This window comes from Peromyscus maniculatus, chromosome 5 (genome assembly GCF_049852395.1).
Source record: "Peromyscus maniculatus bairdii isolate BWxNUB_F1_BW_parent chromosome 5, HU_Pman_BW_mat_3.1, whole genome shotgun sequence".
Classification (NCBI taxonomy): Eukaryota; Metazoa; Chordata; class Mammalia; order Rodentia; family Cricetidae; genus Peromyscus; species Peromyscus maniculatus.
In genome coordinates this window covers 127,712,293-127,728,656 of record NC_134856.1, presented here as the reverse complement: position 1 = coordinate 127,728,656, position 16,364 = coordinate 127,712,293, and the positions used below count along the sequence as shown (strand labels likewise).

At 45.3% G+C, this 16,364-nt stretch overlaps 1 protein-coding gene and 1 long non-coding RNA gene across 2 annotated transcripts in view; one reads left to right on the top strand and one right to left on the bottom strand.

Moving 5' to 3' along the window:
- Cap2 (cyclase associated actin cytoskeleton regulatory protein 2) overlaps window positions 1–16,364 on the bottom strand; it is a 143,757-nt gene that overhangs the window by 61,654 nt on the left and 65,739 nt on the right. The window lies entirely within an intron of this gene.
- The window catches only part of LOC143273488 (uncharacterized), a 71,174-nt gene that overhangs the window by 42,881 nt on the left and 11,929 nt on the right, over window positions 1–16,364 (top strand). The window lies entirely within an intron of this gene.

Genomic DNA, 16,364 nt, shown 5'->3' with positions numbered 1-16,364 from the left:
CTTTTAAATTTTAGAACTTGAATGCCAAGTGTCCAGTCATTCACATATTCCCAGCAGCAGTGAATGAAGTTCATATTTCCCCACTTCCTTGCCCCTGGGGGTGCTATGGTACCTTGGACCACAGGAGCACAAAGTTGGCCTTACCGCTCTCCTCTTCCCCTCCCCTCCTTGGATCCTGCCTGAGAGATGAAGGTTCTTAGCAGGCTCTGCTTTCTGATGAGGAAGGGAAAGAACACTCAAAATACAGAAAAGGAGGGCGGTGGGAAGGCCGGGCTGGCATTGCGGTGTTCCTTTTTAAATGACTTTACTGATAATTACTAAACCCTTTCATTATCAATTAGCCCTTAGCCATGGCCAGTGGAAAGCCTCTCAGGGCAAGAGGGGGGTTTACAGAGGGGCGAGATGAGTGGGTGGGAGGTAGGCCCTCACGTCACAGCAAAGGGTGTCATCATGGGTGCCAGGAGGGGGAGGCTCACTCACCATATCCACTGGGTCCCTGGCCTGGCCCCAGACCTGGTTCTCAGAACCAGCTTTCTTGGGATGGTGTGTCATTAGTGTTAGTGACTTTTCTCATCATTGCGACCAAATAGCCGAGAAGAAACAACGTAATGGAGGAGGAAGCTATTTTGGTTCGTTTGGCAAAACGCGGCTCATGACAGGCAGGAAGGCATGGCCGCAAGAGGGCAAGGAAGCTGGTTACCTGGACTCCTCCCAGGTCAGGAGGCAGAGAGAGGATGGGAGAAGTCGCAGAGTAGTGCTGGGCTACCAAGCCTCAAGGCCCATCCCACAGTGACTCGCTCACCCCAGCAAGGCTCTACCTCTTAAGTTCCACAATATATCAAAACAGTACCACCAGCTGTTCAAACGTGTGAATGGGGGTGGGGGGTGGGGGGTGGGGGTGCCGCATTTCATATTCCAACCACCACAGTAACCAGGGCTGGCTGGGGAAAGTGGGCGGCATCAGTAACCAGATGCTTGTGCTTTATTGAACATCTGGGGATGTTGATCTCCCCATCTGTCTGTGGAGTATAACATTACTACCTAGCATGATGCTGTAGAAATGAACTTACAGGATAAGAGAATTTTGAGATCTCTGAATTTAAAAGTTCCTCATAAACATTCACATAAGATTCCATCAGTGTTTCTATCAGGACTAGGGGAACAAAAATCCCTCCCTGGGATGGAGGATCTATTACTATTTCTATTTGCTGTTCTGCTCTTTTGGATGGGTAGGGAGAAAAATTGCACAATATCACTTGACTTTTGCATTTTGAATTCATTTCAGAGGCTGTCCATAGTATGCTAATAAAGAACCACTTCCAAAGAGAGAGGAGAAAATGACATCTTTGACTAGGGACAGTGTGTGGTCAAAGAAGCAACAGGATGTGAATGCTACGACAATGGCACAATGTACCCACCATCTGGAATCAAAATAGCTCCAGGTGTCCCAGGCAGGTGCTGACTACTTTAGAAGCTATTTTTTTCAAAGGGGTTCTTATGTGAGACACTTTCCTGCTCAGTCCCATGTCCGTTACTTGCATGGACTCAGTTCCACACCAACGCTGCCCCCAGAATCCACACCACAACATGTATGCTCAGATCCATTTATATTCCACTTGAACTTTCAATTTGTAAGCCATCCAGGGAATATGTTAGGTAGGGATGAAATGGGAGGTGTTTACAAACTGGCAATGAAACATGATATTTATCCTGTCAGTTGAAATGAGTCTGGCAGATGTAGGTTTTTGTTAAAACTAAAATTAGGAGGCGAATCACATTACCCTGGGCGATGCCACCAGATGTATAGCGTGCGTCTGACAAAGAGGCAGCCTGTGGTCATTTGAGCCGGGCTGTGGCTTCCCACGTTACCTGAGAGGAAGCCCCACCCAAGTGAAACACACAGAACCAGGCTTGTCAGGCTCGTGAGACTGACGCAGAAATCGTTGGTGTCTGTCTTGCCCTGGCTGCGGACATCATCACTATCAGAGAAGAGTTTCAGGAAACAAAAGTGAAGTGAGTCAAGCAGCCTTGTAGTGAGAACGATCCTGAACTCCCGACCCTCCTGCCTCCCAAGTGCCGGGCAAGTACCACCACTGTGGCTTACTTGTTATTTTAATCCACAACAGTGGTTCCTGTCTCAGACCACTGGACCATGATCCAAATACACAGTCTGGGCATGCATCCTCTTCTCCTCAATGCTCTCTACAGTTTCTCATTGGATGTACAGAGTCCAAGTCAGAGGGGCCGGAGGACAGACTCCATGGGGCTGTTTTCCTGAGCAAGCACCTCCGTTTCTGTTTTTGTTTTTTTCCCCAGGATGCTCCTGTGTATAGGTTATGACCATGAACGCTTTTTATATTATTGATCAATGAGTTGGTAGTTCCTGGTCTGAAAATAATATTGCCAACATATCAGATACAGAAATCCCAAAGAGACCCTTAATGTGGGACTTTCTGAGGGCTCTGTGGTGCAGGGGCTGGAGCTGGCACGCGAATACACTCTATCAGGGGGTCCTGAGTTCCATGACGGTATGAACACTTTTCTCTCCATGCACTCCCCTTTGTATGTGTTCGTGGCTCTTTCGTACAGGGCCTAAGCCCAAAGCTGTCACAGGCAATCCTCATCCAACTGTATCCTCTGCCATTACCTTGTCTGTACCCTGTAGATATCGGTATATTTTCCTGCAATGTGGCCAGCTGCTCAGCAGCAACCTTTCCTCTGCATTTATGTGTTCACTTGTGTGTGATGCATCTTAGGGAAGATGTTCACGAGGCTGTCTATCAATACAGGAAAGGAAACAATGATGAAAAATTAAAAATTAGCACTGCATGTTATATGCCCTAGACTGATAAGAATGAATTTTATCAGTGGCAACACTTTGCTGGGTCATCAGCTACAAGATCACCGGAAGACAGGAACAGCAACCCATAGCTCACACACTGTGACAGGTTTCATAACCAGTGAACCAGTCCCACAAATAAAATGCCATCATTTGACAGCTCGGATCCTTAAAGAAGATGAACAAGTGGCCCTGGGCTACCCACCTAAATGAACAGCTAATGCCAACAGCTTCCAGACAGGAAGGGAATAAATGCCTGTCACTATGGAGGAATGTGTGGCAACGGGAGCATGGACAACTGGCACAAATCAGAGCATCCACACCCACAGACAATGGCAGGAAATGTTCTCTGACAAAATTAGTATTGTGGGTTGAATTACTACCCCGTCCCCAAGTTCATATCTTGACAGCTTAAGCCCAGGCATCTCAGGACCTTGGAAACAGAGAACACTGATATTATCAGTTGGGAGATGGACGTGTGGTAAGACAGTGGGCCGCTGATCCTATGTGGCTGTGGCTATGGGTTTCAATGCTGTCTCTTCTTTAAGTTCCACTGAAATGCAATTATGTCACAACAGTATTAAAAGTAGGACCTCAAAAAAAGTTATTAAATCATGTGGATCCCATCTTTATTAATGGATTAATGCTACTATTCTGGGAGAGGATTCCCTACAGACGGACAAGTTTGGCCTCTGGTGGTTTCTCTAAACTAAGTGATGCCTTCTATTGTGTTATAACCTAGTCAGAAGGCCTTCACCAGATGTCCTGGATATCCCAGTGTTCTGAAATGTACAGATAAACTTATGCTCACTGTCTGTATTTATTCTCAGGCATTTGGTTGTAGCAGTACAAATGGTCTAAGACAAATGATTTGGACACAGAAACATGCATATATCAGGGAATACTGGGTAAACTTGAAGACAGAGATCCGAGACAGATGTGTTTATAAGCCAAGGAACATCATACTGCCAGCAAACAATTAGAAGCCCAGGAGATAACCCTGAATCAAAGGGTCTTCCTGGCACCATTTGGGACTTCTGGACCTAAGAACTGTGAGAGGAGAGATTTCCAACATGTGAGCCATTTTGCAAGTAGTGCCCGCTGCAGCAATGTTACATGTGAGACACTCTGTGGTGCCCGCTGCAGCAATGTTACATGTGAGACACTCTGCTCATGATGCCCGCTGCAGCAATGTTACATGTGGGACATCCTGCTCATGATGCCTGCTGCAGTAAAGTTGCATGTGGGACACTCTGTGGTGCCTGCTGCAGCAATGTTACATGTGGGACACTCTGTGGTGCCTGCTGCAGTGGTGCTATAGAAGTAATATCTTAGTGCATGGAGAGAGGAACCCCAGCCTTTCTGTTTTTCCTTCTAGGTCTTTATTTATATCCTAGGCTGTCCTAGAACTCACAACCCCCCAGCCTCAGTTTTCCAAACACTGGGATTACAGGTGTTTAGCATTGGCCCTGGCTACTACTCCAAGCTTTAAAGGGCATGGATACTAATGGTTTCATGAAAGAATTGTGGTAAGCATAAACTTGGATAAAGGACAGAAAGTGAGCCATAGTAGTGAACTGAAACAGAACTTTGGCTTGGACAACAGGAGAGCCCAGAGAAATGCTCTTGACTGTCTCCCATTAAAACAAAAAATGTAACATCAACAAAGCCATCAAAATGAAAGTTGTATTTAATGATGTGAGAGTAATACTTTAATTAGAATTCTTTCCTAAGACTTTGGAGCAAACAAGTTTTGGGCAAAACTCTTGACTAAGTTAAGAGATAGTACTTGGCCTGTGACCACTGTGTGTGTTTGGAGGCAGAGGAGATGATTTTAAGACTTAAGCAACAGGCCAACTAAAACATCAGACCAGTTACCAAAACCAGATGTCCATCTTATTATCATAGTGGATAATTATTCCACTGGACAGAAATGTAAGAGTAGCGTGGCACAGTGAGATGGCTCTGCAGGCAGAAGCGCTTGCCTGACAACGGAGTTTGGTCCCTGGTTTCCACAGTCATGTGGCCTCTCCAACACACACACACACACACACACACACACACACACACACACACACACGCACACGCACACAATTTTGAAATTAAAAAATATTAAGGGTATCTTTGTAAAGCAAATATATTAGAGTATTAGTCAAAGATTAACATGGTAGAAGGAGTGAGGCTGGTCAATTAAGAGGACTCCAGAGGATCTTGGGTAATGAGAATGAATGGCAGGAGACAAATGAGACTTCTTCCTTTTGTTTCCTAGAAGAGAGCCAGTTTCATCAATGAAAGTAAATTTAAGCAATTAAAATGGTTTTTCCCCTGAAATACATCCATAGGAACAAGAGAAGAAGATGCCACTTATAATTATCTTTGACCTAACTCAAGAAGAAATGGAAACTGAGATCTACCACAGGACCCACAGAACTGACAAGAGAAGACAAGAGACAGTGACGACACATAGTGGAAGTGGGATGTGGACGAATGAGGTCTCCAGTGGTTAATGTGGGGCCAGTGAGATGGCCCAGTGGGGAAAGATGCTTGTCTGATAGACCTGCAGAGCCGAGTTCAAGCCCTGGATTCCCATGGTGGAAAGAAAGATTCCTGAAAGCTCTCTCTCTCTCTCTCTCTCTCTCTCTCTCTCTCTCTCTCTCACACACACACACACACACACACACACACACACACAACTTAGAAGTCAATATGAACAGCCCCAGTTTAGTTATTTTTTTTTAAAGGAAATTCACCAAATGAAAATAAGGTCAACAATCTGTTTTTTAAAAGAAATAAATTTGTACCAAGTCATTTTGCTAGACGGGTTGGGAAAGGTCTGTGATACCAGAGCAAAAACACCCCAGGTTCTTCCACCTAGTGAATTCCGCCTGTCTTGCAAGGCCAGGCTTAAAAGGGCCATTCTCTGTGACCTCTCATCCAGCTCCCCTGGCCCCTAGCTTCCTCGGGTCCCTACCAGCTCAGCAATTATGGCAAAGCACTCAACACAAAGCACATGGTTTGTTGATCTCCAAGCATAGGTAACAAAAACATGCTGGTTAAAAGGAAAGTGTCATTGACCAGGGGGAGAAAGGAGGGTGTCCACCCAACACCCCTTCACCCAGCAGGTGTATTCGGTCAGAGGTCTTAGGCTGCCTGGAGAGGCGGGCCCACTGGGCCTGCTACAAACCATGGACTGCAAAGGACGCCGACTCCACCCTCTGCAGTCTGGAAGCTTCTTCCCACAGGCTACAGGAATCAGCAGCAGGATTTGGGATTAGTGGTGTTTTCTGCTTGTTTGCTTTGTTTTGTGATAGCTGCTGAGAGAACCGGGGACAGACTGGAGGAGAGGGATCTTTGAGGCTGGGAGCAGACAAAGGCCACTCCACAGTGTTTGCCAATGGGAGGTGGAGTGTGCTTTCCATGTGCTTTATTTCAGTATTAAAATCAGCAAGCTTGCGCTGCCTTCATATCAAGCAACAAAAAAGCAGCCTTTTCTCTTCCTTTTCTCCCCTGCCCTGGTGCCCTTCCTCTCCCTCCTCTTCTCCACACTTTCCTTCTTTTCTCTCTGACTTCCTCTGCATTTCCTTCATGCTTTGCTCTCTTCCTATTTTGTTTTTTTCCCCTTCCTTTCAGAACGAGGGTAAATTGGAATAAAGTGAAGGTTTGTGATTTCAAAGAGCTCTAGGCCGAAGCACCATCAGGACACAGGGTCTTTTTTATTTTTTTTTCCTTTGAGACAGGGTTTTTCCTCGTAGTTTTGGTGCCTGTCCTGGATCTCCCTCTGTAGACCAGGCTGGCCTCGAACTCACAGAGATCCGCTTGGCTCTGCCTCCCGAGTGCTGGGCAGGCACAGGGTCTTAATGCAGGAGTGCAGGAAAAAGGGCCAAGGGTCCGAGGAGTGCTAACACAAGCGGCGGGGAGCTTGGGGTTTCACAACTAGAGAGAAGAAACAAAGATGAGGGAGACAGGCTGAGGGTGCGTGTGTGGTTCTAGACCAACAGCATCTGAGCTTCACTCAGGACACCAGAGCTTAAAGTGAAGAAGCCCCTCTCCCTGCACATACACAGTGGGCACCATCAGCAGGCGAGTGACCAGCCCTGTAGAAATGGATGAAACGGATCAGGGAGAGACCAGGTTTGCTAGGGGTTTCTCTGGCGGCAAGGAAAGAAGTCTTAAAGGAACATGTACTGCAAAGGCACGCAAAGAGGAAGACAGAGAGGAAAAAAAAACTGACCGGAGTAGACCACTTAGAATTATTTTACTATAGAAGAGAAGAAAAAACCTTGAACTTGGTGGTTCACGGGAGAAGTTCTTCAAGGAGGCCGCTTCCTGACTGTAGGTGCCCCATGACCGGCTGCCACAAGCTCCTGACCCCACATCTCCCCCGCCACAATAGACGTTACCTCCAAACTGTTAGCCCAAGTCAGCCTTTCCTCACTTAAGTTGCCTTTGTTGAATACTTCATCAGAGCAAGGAGAAAAGTCAATAAAACATGTGTTTGGGGCCCTGCTGTAAGCACTGAGCACAGACACAGGGCAGGCATTCATTGCTCAGAAATGCAGAGCAATCACACTCTATTATGTGGACCCCTCCCTGATGCTTCTGGGACTCCGCCCATGGTTACTCATTGTATATGGCGATGGTTAAATGGATCGGATGCCAGCGAAAATGGGTAAGCCAGAAGAGTCAGTGTTAGAGAAACAGCTCAGTTTAGGATAACCTGACTCCAAAGAATGGGAAAACCTAAGCAGAGGCAAGGAAAGCAGCTGGCTGACGCGTTCCAAGAGTGTGGGCAGCCCTTCAGCGCTGCTCTCTTAATAATTAACTCCCACACGGTGCTCTTCCTGCCTTGGAGGCCGACGGACAAAGAGGCAAATTAAGGGCAGAATGCTTCTGAGGTACACAGGGCTGGCTCAAGCCTCCCTCCTTTATGTCTTCCTATAAGCCACGGGGATATCACTGATGCTTGCGGCCTGCCATTGCTCCAGCCTGGCTCTTTTCCTGTTTAAGCTTTGAGAGAGAGAAAAACCACGAAGCCCTGAGCCCAGAGAGCCTTTCCCAAGCAAGGCCTTTCTGGAAGAGGCCTCTCAATATTGAGATCCTGTGGTGGTTACTTTTGAGAAAGCTAATTTGATCTCAGATACAGCATCAGGGAATTACAGAATGATTTCTTTCGATGTCTCTGTTTAGGCTAGAGAGATGCTGGTCAGAGACTGAAATCATGCTTATTATTGGGAGGCTGAGGCAAGAGGATCATTTGAACTCAGGACTTTGAGATCACTGGGGACAAAGCTCCTCCTCCTCAAAAATAAAACACAAGAGTTCTAACTGTTGCAGAAAAAGAATTTTAAAGATACTCATGATCAATGAAATTTTTATAGAAAGCCTTTTGGGATTTTGAAGAGCAATATTAAATTACTATTATTGTTGTTATTGTTGGTGTATATGTGTGTGTGTGTGTGTGTGTGTATGTGTGTGTGTGTGTGTGTGTGTGTGTGTGTGTGTGTGTGAGTGTGTGTGTGTAAATCTGGAGGTCAGAAAAGGCTTCAAGTCCCCCAGATCTGGAGTTACGGATATTTGTGGAACACTTAACTTGTTACATGGGTGCTTGGATTTGAACTCTGGTCTTCACGGTTCTGTAGCAAGCAACTTTAAACCCGGAGTCCTCCTTTCTATCCTAAATTATAACTTACATGTTTCAGATGGGAAACTTAAGATACACAGATTTTTTTTTTTCAATTTTCACTGTTTGGGCTTTGTTCAGTCTGCGCTAAGGGCTGAATCAACAGCAAGGATCACAGACTGTTCTTGATTCACTTCCAAAGCCTGACCAAGAGAAAGAGAACAACAAGAAAGGTCACTGCCGCAGAGAGGGAGCCCCTGCAGGTCACTGACCCGTAGCGTGTGCAAAGAAGGGGAATGTGAGGAAGACCCTGGAAACCTGGCGGTGGAGACACTGGCAGCTTGCGCATGAGCAGAGCCCCCCCCCCCCCCCCCAAGTGCATTCAAAGGTCCAGGCAGAGTATCCCAACATCGCATTTTATCTCAAACGAAATCTGCACCAGTGCAGGAAGGTTTTACAACAAGGGACCCGTAACTGTCTGGAAATGAGCAAGTCACACGTCCTCTGTTAGGTGTGATTCAGACTTTTAAAACACATTTCGTATGTGTGTGTGTGTGTGTGTGTGTGTGTGTGTGTGTGTGTGAGAGAGAGAGAGAGAGAGAGAGAGAGAGAGAGAGAGAGAGAGAGAGAGAGAGCAGGTTCACATGCCACAGAACATGTGCAGAGGACAACCTCAAGGGTCAGTCATCTTCCACCGTTTGTGGGAGTGTCCCTTTATTGTTCTCCACTGAATACAGCACACTAGTGGCTCACGAGTTTCTAGGGGTTCTCCTGTGCCACCTTTCACCTGCCATGGGGGCACCGGTGTGACAGATGTTTGCTGCTGGACCTGGCTCTATGTAGGTTCTTGGTGCTCAGCCTCACATCCTCAGCCTTGCACAGAAGCATTTCTTCCTGAAGCCATCTCTCCAGCCCACGACTTTCCTTGAGCCAATCTGCAGCTACGACATATTAGGATCTCCAAGAGGCATCGTGATTAGTGTATTTATAACGGCGTCCAGGACTTGGAGCCACCCTCCCTACTTGAAGTCATTGTAGAAGTCTGATTGTATCTTAGCTTTTATGATGCGGGGTTGGCCTGTTCTGTGCTTTATGTCTGGCTGGCAAAATAAAGTTTCAAATTATAGCCGTCTCCCTATAGGAAAAGATAATCCAATTTATGACTTTCCAAGAAGAATCCAGTCCACATTCAACTCTAGGACACTCAGCCAAAGAAAATGATGGGACCCCCGTGGTTCGACTCGTTTAAATCCAATTTGTGTGATGTGCTGGCCATTATTCCATCGAGAAAGCCCATCTGCACAGAGATGGGGTAAATGCTGAGGTTCTGTGCTGCCGTTTCTGTAGTTCCGACTGCACCATTACCTGCTCTGGAGGCCAGATATCGGACACTCACAGCAATTTCACTGCCACAAGAAAGCATCATTTTTCACAATTTACATGAGGACTCCTCACAGGGAAGAAATCCTTTAATTGGCACTTTTTTTTTCCTGTAGCATTTAAATATCAGGCCAGCTGGATCCCCACAGCCCCTGTGAGTTTAATCAGCACGCTTTCCCCAGAACCTATAGTCTATAATCACCCAGTGCTTGAGCTACATCTGTCACCCAAATCTGGTGATGCTCGTCTGTCATCGTTAGCGCTCCGCGTCTCGAAATGAATCATCCCACGGCACCTCGGACGCTCTCTGTAAAGGGTCGTAGGGAGCTGGCGCCTTTGAGTTGAAGCACCTTCCGAACACCACAGGCTTATCTTCCTCCTAATGCTCCCTTACCTAAATTCTTGTGAGCAACATTCCTTCAAGGCTCCAATTATGTGACAACCATGCAGCGACAATTCCCTCAGCTGTACTCCAACTTGATATTTCAGTCCTTACCAAATATACCTCCAAACACCAGTTTTCCTTTTTTGATGTGTGTGTGTGTGTGTGTGTGTGTGTGTGTGTGTGTGTGTAGTAATGGACAACTGGATGATACTAAATAAAAATGTCACTTTACTCTGCTCCCCTTCCTCAGCCACTGCAGTCCGTTAACCCAGCTTTTATTCTTTAAACCAATCCAATGTGACCGGGAACCTGAGTCATCTTTGTATTAAACTTGGCATCAAATAAAACATTGCTAGGACTACAGTGTGTCATAACAACAAAGACACATTAGCTTGAAGATCCTTGAAGCTCTTAGCCTGGCCTGTGGAGGAGATAGGAAATGTGCACAGAACAGTTAACGGTGGGATGTTTCCCAAATGACACATGAACAAGTCATTTGTGTGGTCACAGGGAGTGTTACCTACCTAGCCGCCAAGGAAGTTCAAGGCTACCATAAAAGAGCATCAAAAGGTAGACAAGGGCTCAGGGATATGACTTAGCCCATAAAATGTTTACAGCATCTGAGTGTGGATTCCCAGCAACCTACATAAAGGGGAGGTGTAGTGATACACATCTGTAACCCTGGAACTGGAGGCAGGGGAGAGACAGGAGCGTCCCTGAAGCTCACTGGCCAGCTAGTTTAGTAGAAGCAGGGTGCACCAGGTTCAGTGATAAACCCTGCCTCAAAAAAACCAGGGTGGAGGGCTAGCGAGATGGCTCCATGGATAAAACGATAGCCCTGTAGGCATGAAGACCCGAGGAGGGGTTGCCACCAACCATGGAAGAGGTGGATGGGTGTGGCAGTGTGTCTGCAATCCTAGTGGTCAGGGTGCAAATACAGGGACCTCCAGGGACAGCTGGTTAGCTGGACTAGCTGAGTTCAAACGCTGAGGTTCAGCAAGAAACTCTGCCACCAAAAACGGAGAGGCATGCAAGAGGACATCTGCGCTATCAAACTCTGGCCTTTGGGGCCTTCATGTGCATTCACACGCATGTGCTCCCTCATACATGGTAACACACATACACAAAGGCAAACAGACTTCACATATAGACATACTCAGACAAAAAGATAAAAATAAGATGGAGAGCAGCTGGGGAAGAGGGCTGATGGTAGCCCCTGCCTTCCACGGGTATGTACACATACACAAACATCTACACAAAGGACATTAATATGTTTCTTAATGTATGAGAATACTGCTGGTGGGATGGTGGGGTTTAAAGCACAATAACATCGAGATAACTGCAAAGCACAGGACTTTGTTAAAAAATCTGTGGTATATTTTGTTTATTTGGCGTGTGTGTGTGTGTGTGTGTGTGTGTGTGTGTGTGTGTGTGTGTGTATGTGCGCGAGCGTGCACACGCAGGTGCACATGTGCTACAAGTTTTCACAGGACAGCTTACTTGAGTCAATTCTCTTCTTCCACCCCTTGGGTTCCGGGGATTGAACCCGGGTCATTAGGTTCAGAAGCAAGTGCTCAACTTACTGAGCTATCCCACTATCCAAAAACACAGGAATGCATGAACCATGAAAAATCACATTATCAACAGCCTTCCCTCACAAAGGACAGTAATCACACAAATGAAATAAGAAAGGACGTCCAAGTGCCAAGGGCTCTGACTACCATGGAGCAGGCGCCCAACAGCTATTTTTTTTTTCTTTTTAAGCTCAGAGAAAGAAATTCACAGGGCTGAGGAAATGAAGGAGGGCTGGAGTCTGAACAGGCCTTTTGCAAACACGGACAGCAAGTGCTTACAGGCACATCTCCCTCAGAAGGGATTCCAGATAAGGAGACGTGATTCCCATAGCAGTTAACCCACCAAACCTGACCAAAACATTTTTTTTTCTTTTTAGTTTACAAAAGGGAATAACAGTCAGGGGACATTCTCTAGGTGTTCGCCACCAGAAACTAAATATTAAGCTTTGCTGGAGAAAGAGACATGGAGAATAGAAAAGATTAATTAATAAGTTCTCTCTCAGAATTTTCTCTCGACTGTTTTTGAGAAGTTCTCTATCTCTCTCAAACAAATGGACATGAGGATTCTTTAGCATCCAAGTCAGGAAATAAATTTTTAAAAATGCATAAAAGGAACTTTGGTCTTTATCTCCTGGCAAGGTTGGTTCACTCACTTTCACTCTGGAAGACACAGTGTGTCTCAATGAGTTGCATGGACAGCAGTTTGTCTCATTCTGAAGACGATTATCTAAAGTTTATTCTGGATTATTTGTAATTTTAGTACTCCGAGAAGCTGCGTTTTCAATTAAGAGTTGACGATCCACTTAAAAGCACGGTATGATGAAACGCTGGTGGGACCCCCCCCCCCTTGTTGGTGTACATAAACACCAACATCAAGTGGTGGTTAGGTCATGTGACCTACCCCCCAGCACATACAAAGATAGAACATGACCATAAAAAGTAATGGACTGTGCCCTGGCTAACTAATTCATGACAGCAGATCCAGATCGGAATGCCAGTTGGAATTCCCTTCTCCTTGCTGGCAAGGATCACATACACAGCTTTGTACTGACGACGACGACGATGAAGCTCTGTACAGAAAAGACCACTTCAGTTATGGCTTGCTGAAGTAAGAGCCAAGAAGTGGATCTGAAGAAAAGGCCCCAGCAGGCTCTTCCAGGGCCTTTAAGATTTGGTGAATGAGTCAGCAACTTCTTTTTAAATTTGATTTTTGACTCAGGCCTTAAGAGAAAGATCTTGTAACTCTTCCAGCTTTTCATATCAGGTTTACAATGACAGGCAAGAAGCCATTTAGTTTTGCATTAAAGAATGATAAATAGATGATAATTATTTTTATAAAGAATTCAAAGTGATTTTGACACGGAACAAAAAAAGGATAAAGGAAAATGCCTTGGTGAAATAAATACGGTTTTATCCTTTATGTGGCATTTATCACCAAGGCTGCCTGGAATTTTAACAAATTTAGGATGAAGTAGTTGATAAAACAAAGGACGGCATCTTTCTCTGTGAACCTTCACCCCTCAGATAATCTCCCAGATCCCCAGTGTGGGATAAGCACCTCACTTCCTTTGGACAGCCATTCATTATCCGATTCAGGTCTTACACAAAGAGAGATGAGCTAATGTGTGCCTTATCAGATTAAAAACAACAACAAAGCCACCCTGAGGGACAGTTCAGCAGGACAGGATCTTAGTAAATCCTTTTTGCCTCCACACCCCCACACCCCCAGCTTCCAAATAGCTATAAAGCTACCAGTCTCAGCCAGAGCTCACAGCTCATCGCTGCTTTATGCTGCTAAAGCAAACAGTCTGGGCAGAAGACTGTCAGCATCTCTCTCTTTTCGGATCAGCCTTCCCCCCAGCATCCCGATAAGCCAGTGATTAGCTTTCCTTTTGGGATTCAGTCCTGCCTGCTTAGCTTCAGGCTGTCAACTGCAGCAGACCCTGATAATATCACACAACTGACGCCTCTCTTTCCTTCCAGGGTGTTTTATTCTGCATTAACCGGCATCTACATCCGATGCGGGCAGCAGCCTTCAATCGCTAGCCCGGGTGCAATTATCAAGGTCATTTTCGGGCCATGGGTAGCAACATTCATATGAAAAGCAGAGGCTTGCTTCCTTCTGCCTCGTTTCTCTGTCTACAACATGAAACACTGCCCATAAGGCTGCTGGTTATAAAAACCAACCTGCTAAGCCAGGCACAGTGGTGGATGCCTATAATGCCAGCACTGGGGAGGCTGAGGCAGAGGAATTGCCATGACTTAGAAGCCAAACTGGTGCATATAGTGAGTACCAGACCAGCCAAGGATGCACAGCAAGACTGTTTCAAATCAAACCCAAACCAAGTAATATCCAGCCCTCTATCAGGAAGACATGTTTTTTTTTTTTTTTTTTTTTGACTTGTTGCATGTATATTTTACTTAGCTTGAGCTTGTATGTTTCTCCAGAAATTAAAAGCATGCATTACTGCCCGTGGGTGCCTTTGAGTTGGTCATGAAGGGAACCAACCCATTTAGCAGTAACAGGGCAGAAATGTGTACATATTTATGAAATGAGCATCTTGTGCCAATTTGAGAAAGAGCCACCAGTTAGATTTGGAGGTGTTATTCCTCAGAATGGTCCACCCAGACTGCTGGGAAAAATGACCGGGGAATGAAAACACAATTCAGCACAATAACACAGGTAAAACATGAACATGTTTTACTTTTTTTATTTCCCTTATAGTTTTTTTTCTGTTTTCAAGATAAATGAAAAAAATAATTAAAAAATTCCATTAAAATATGGGTGGCAGATGGCTCATTCCGTTAAGTGCCTGGTATGCAAACATGAGGACCTGATTTTGGATCCCCCAGGATTCATGAAAAAGTCAGGTGCAGTGTTGTGCACCTGTAATCCCAGTGTTGAGGGGGTAGAGACAGGAGGATGCTTGGGCGCTCTCGGGACAGCCTACATAGCATAGTCAGGAAGCTACAGGTTCAGCGAGAAACTGTCTCAAAAAAAAGCAAAGAGAAATTTAGGAAGATACTGGATGTCAGTCTATAGTCTCCATGCCCCCTCTATTCCAATTCATTAAAAAAAAATCCTAATTGTATTTATTGATGGTGTTCTCTGTCACATGGGCCCTGACAGCAGAACTTAGTGAAACTAATCATGGTTAAGTCCTTCAAGAAGATTTAGTAGAGATGCCGTGATGTTTTCTGGGCATGAATTTAAGAAACACTTTGGAGTTTGGCTTTGTTCAGTCATTTGCTTTTCCCTTACAATTTCCAGACCTGCCACTAACACCAAGTAATTTACCCCAGACATGCCCTTAGATCAAAGCCACATAACTACTTTGACATTATAAAATACTGTGAAATGATGTGACTTCTTATGGCCCCGGTGAACCACAGGCAAACAAGGATGGACCCACTACATGGGAAAGAAGTTACAAGTTATTTGTATACACACAGCTCTATTCATATGCAAATGTAATGGTTGAATTTTTAAAGCTGTGATGGTTAATTTTCATTGTCAACTGGATTTGGAGTCACCTAGGAGACACAATGTTGAGAGCATATGGTGAAGGTATGGAAAGATTTAACTGAGGAGGGGAGACCAAGCCTGAATGTGGGCAGCACCATTCCATGGGGTGGGACTCTAGGTTGAATAAAAAGAAAGCAGCTGGGCAGTGGTGGTGGCACACAACTTTTATCGTAGCACTCGGGAAGCAGAGGCAGGTGGATCTCTGAGTTTGAGGCCAGTCTGGGTCTACAGAGCTACTTCCAGGACAGCCAGGGCTACACAGAGAAACCTTGTCTCAAAACACCACACCAAAACAAAACAAAAACCAAAGAAACAAACAAAACAAGAAGGGGAAAACAAGCTGAGTGACAGCATTCATCTCTTCACTTCCTAACTGCAGATTCAGTGTGCCCAGCTGCCTCACATTCTCACTGTCACGCCTTCCCTACCAGGATGGGCTGCACTCTTATATTGGGAGCCCAATAAATCCTTTATTCTGTCTTGAAGTTGCTTTGGTTAGGCGTTTTATAGAAATGAGAGAAGCAACTAATAGTAAAGTCTTCTTTGTCTTTCTTTGGATGGCTGAGGAAATGGAGTATCAGCCTAGAAAACCCTTATGAATATGGAAAAACAATACATGTGTTCTGAGATAGACTTCTCTACAGCAAGATCAAGTGACCCACTCTAGTAGTCTTAGATGCTGGGAGAAGTTGGGAATTCTTTCTTCTATGAATACTAATGGATTAAAATTTCTAGCTTCCCTTGCAGCTAGAAATGGCCATGAGACTAAATGAAGGTAACACATGTGGCTTCCAGGCCTGGCTCACTGAAATGTTCTTGGAAGTAATCCTGCATTGTCTTTCCTAAGTCAATGCTGAGGATCTAACAATGGTGAGAGACTCAAGAGAGCAGAATCTCACTCCCTGAATGACCAAAGAATGAACCATGACAAACACCAAAACAGACCTTCTATAAGAAAAACGTCTGCTCCAGTGAGCCTTTGAGATTTGGGGGACATCTTACTAAAACAGTTATTATGACTAACTAATCTTAGACTCTCT